This window comes from Phyllobates terribilis, unplaced genomic scaffold, assembly GCF_046119375.1.
Source record: "Phyllobates terribilis strain yellow unplaced genomic scaffold, ASM4611937v1 Scaffold_81__1_contigs__length_6697587, whole genome shotgun sequence".
Taxonomy (NCBI): Eukaryota; Metazoa; Chordata; class Amphibia; order Anura; family Dendrobatidae; genus Phyllobates; species Phyllobates terribilis.
This window is the reverse complement of record NW_027362841.1, coordinates 2,507,666-2,512,646: the sequence shown is the minus strand read 5'-3', so window position 1 is coordinate 2,512,646 and position 4,981 is coordinate 2,507,666.

The window sequence follows — 4,981 nt, the reverse complement described above, 5'->3', positions numbered from 1 at the left end:
GCTGTGTGCCCACGATGCGTTTTTTAAGCGTTTCCACAGCTGCAATTCCGCCGCGGAAATGCTTAAAAAACGCTTGGTAGAAGGTCTGCAATGTTCCCAAATGAACTAGATATATCCTATAGTTTTGTTTGTAACCCAAATTTGAATGTAAAATGGAAAGAGTAAAAAAAAACAATAATATTTTGCTCGCTGTCCGCCACCCGGTCCTCTTATTCCATCATAGTGTGCCACATTTCCAGCCTCTTCACTATGGGGCAGGACTTCCCGTCTCGTCCTTATGACCTTATGATGAGCAGTGAAATCTGGGTCCTGAATGTGGCCAGAAGTCCTGCACTATAGTGAAGAGACCGGAGAAGTAGCACATGACATTGGAAAGAAGAGGACTGGACGATAGGTGGTGAGCAGCGGGGCGGCCGGAGAGGAGAGTGGTGAATATTAGCTTTTTTTTTCATCATCAACCCTTTGTATCTTGGAGTCGTTTGTAAGTCAGATGTTTCTAAGTCGAGGACGGACTGTATACGGTGATTTAGTATTTGTGAAATGATACATTAATTGTACATATTGTGACGAACAGGAAACATCAGAAGGTGACTCTGAAGAGGGGGAAAACCTGACTATTCCGGACCCTAATACCAGTCAGCAGGGGCTGAACACTGATCTGATGGAAGGTGAGCAATCATCTAATATTCTTACATTCACATATTGAGATATTATAGAGAACGGCAGAGAACATGTAGATTTACTCTCCATCCTCTGTATGAGGCCGGTGACGGCTCCGGAGCCCCTTATAGACTATAATGGAGGGGGCGCAGGTAATTCTGCTTCTCTCCTCTGTGCTCTTCTCCATCATGTACAAGGAGGCTCCTAGGTCCCCGATCATGTAATTGTTCTAGGATGAATCAGATCCTGAACAATGGCCATTTATGGTCCAGAATATCCATCTATGGAGGAGCCATAAATATATACGTTGTGTGCAGAATCCCATATACCAGTATTACACCGTGTACAGAGCCCGTCTCATCTCCTTCTTTATATGGATGTTATATATTATGTACTGATATCGTCTAATACAAAACGTTTCCTCATTATTATAGGAATATCTGTGCCGGCAATTACTGACGGTGGAATATGTGAGACCCCCGAGGTCCAGGAATCTGTCAGTGTAAGTATCAGCGGAGACGTCTGTGTATGATCAGGTAACGGGGGTGAATTACACATATAATATTATCCCCCATATGACAAGGGGATATCCCTATTCTTCTTGTAGATCAGATCTATTGTGTGTGATGGCGGCATTATTATTCCTGCCCCCGCTATGTGATCTCCTGTCTCCTCCCCTGCAGTACAGTGATGTCTGTGTATGGGGGATATCCCATATACATAATGTTGTCTGTGGGGGTCCGGCATCCACAGATGTTATCTTTCTGCAGATTTTATGCTTTAATGCCATTTCTTATTATTTCTAGGCCTTGATCGGATCATTGAACCCAGGGAGAAATCCTTGTAAGAGCGACTACGAACAGATCAAACAGTTCAGCTGTGGAGCTTTTGGGTGAGCTTGATGTCGGCATAATATATGTTTTCTAGGGCTCCTTATGACGATCCCTCTGTCTCTGTGCCCGTACAGTGTTACCATAGAGGAATTATTGGGGTCCACATCCCTGTTCTCTAGAGAAGAGCGGATCTGGCATAATTCACATTCGCCTGTTCATGCAGACTTTCCTGGGAAATGTGATTGACGTAGAAGTTATCACTCGGCAAATGTAATATCTCTTATTACGCTCTGGGTTCTCTCCAGACCCCAGATCTTAATAAATGTAAGATGTACAAAATGGAAAAAATACTCATACTGACCTTACTGCTCAGCTCTCCGACCCCTCCGCTTCTCAGCCTCATCTGTCCGATCCTCACCGCGTCTTCAGATTGCTGCCGCTCACGCTGGGCCAGAACTTCTAGCTTGGAGAAGGTCCAGGAGGATTCTATGCAAGAGCAGGAAGATTTGCAATGTCATGCCACCATGACCTTTTATGCGTTTGTGCAGAATCTTCCTAGACGTCATCAATGCCAGAAGTCCTGTCTCAGCCTTAGACATTTTCTTGTTCTTCAGCACTGGCAGCAGCTTTGAAAGTACAGTGAGGACCAAAAGGTTGAGATAGAGGAGCCAGAGAGGTAAGTGTAAGAGTTTGTTTATTTTTTAACATTTTGACGGACTTTTAAGGTTTAGAAAATAGTAGCCAAACGGTCACCATTTTGCCGAATCCATGAGGAAGAGAATTACAAAAATTTCGCCATTTTGGCCAATGCGGATATATGTAATATTTGAGTAGAATTCTAATCCATTGTATTTTATTCTCTCATCTCTTCTGTGCACATCTAATTGTCATTATTCAATTCATTTACGATGGGGCATGGATGAGGACCTCCCAGTGGAGATCATCTATGTAGCGACGGCAGCTCATCTAGTATTCACCATTAGTACAGGAGATGTGATGAGGTCTATAGACAGACTGTTAGTAAGAATACATTATAAACCACCGATTTTCTTCCTCTACAGAACCGTCCACTTAGTGCGCCAAAAAGACTCCAAACAGTTATACGCCATGAAGAAACTGGACAAGCAGAAGCTGAAAGATCCAGTAAGACTTGAACGGGCCTTTCTAGAGAGGGACATCCTAACATTCGCAGATTGTCCCTTCGTGGCCTCCATGTTGTGCTCCTTTCCAACTACACGTCATCTGTGCATGGTCATGGAGTATGTACCAGGTAGGACATATCCATCGTATCTATATCCAGCGCTGGTCTGCTCATCTCTAGGACCTTCTCCATAAGCAGAATGTGACCACAGAGATGGTTACATGTCCACACTGCTTTTACTATAAGTTATCTGTTAACAACATGCCAGAAAAATGATTATGTGGCAGAAATTTTCACTATAGATAAAGGAGGGTTTGACTGAATTTTTACAGTTTGTACAGGGTTTTTCCAAAAAATAAGACAGGGTCTTATATCAATTTTTTGCTCCAAAAGATGGGTTAGGGCTTATTTTTAGGGGATGCCTTATTGTTTTCTCATAAACAACAATACACATTTATTTAAAAAAAAAAAAAAGGACATATTTAAATATAATCATGTCATGACACATATACTGCACATACACAGCTATATACACATATACTGCACATACACAGCTATATACACATATACTGCACATACACAGCTATATACACATATACTGCACATACACAGCTATATACACATATACTGCACATACACAGCTATATACACATATACTGCACATACACAGCTATATACACATATACTGCACATACACAGCTATATACACATATACTGCACATACACAGCTATATACACACTGCACATACACAGCTATATACACATATACTGCACATACACAGCTATATACACATATACTGCACATACACAGCTATATACACATATACTGCACATACACAGCTATATACACACACACTGCACATACACAGCTATATACACATATACTGCACATACACAGCTATATACACGTATACTGCACATACACAGCTATATACACACTGCACATACACATCTATATACACATATACTGCACATACACAGCTATATACACACACACTGCACATACACATCTATATACACATATACTGCACATACACAGCTATATACACATATACTGCACATACACAGCTATATACACATATACTGCACATACACAGCTATATACACATATACTGCACATACACAGCTATATACACACTGCACATACACAGCTATATACACATATACTGCACATACACAGCTATATACACATATACTGCACATACACAGCTATATACACATATACTGCACATACACAGCTATATACACACACACTGCACATACACAGCTATATACACATATACTGCACATACACAGCTATATACACGTATACTGCACATACACAGCTATATACACACTGCACATACACATCTATATACACATATACTGCACATACACAGCTATATACACACACACTGCACATACACAGCTATATACACATATACTGCACATACACAGCTATATACACATATACTGCACATACACATCTATATACACATATACTGCACATACACAGCTATATACACACACACTGCACATACACAGCTATATACACATATACTGCACATACACAGCTATATACACATATACTGCACATACACAGCTATATACACATATACTGCACATACACATCTATATACACATATACTGCACATACACAGCTATATACACACACACTGCACATACACAGCTATATACACATATACTGCACATACTCAGCTATATACACACACACTGCACATACACAGCTATATACACATATACTGCACATACACAGCTATATACACACACACTGCACATACACAGCTATATACACACACACTGCACATACACAGCTATATACACATATACTGCACATACACAGCTATATACACATATACTGCACATACACATCTATATACACATATACTGCACATACACAGCTATATACACATATACTGCACATACACAGCTATATACACATATACTGCACATACACAGCTATATACACATATACTGCACATACACAGCTATATACACATATACTGCACATACACAGCTATATACACATATACTGCACATACACAGCTATATACACACTGCACATACACATCTATATACACATATACTGCACATACACAGCTATATACACATATACTGCACATACACATCTATATACACACACACTGCACATACACATCTATATACACATATACTGCACATACACAGCTATATACACATATACTGCACATACACAGCTATATACACACACACTGCACATAGACAGCTATATACACATATACTGCACATACACAGCTATATACACATATACTGCACATACACATCTATATACACACACACTGCACATACACATCTATATACACATATA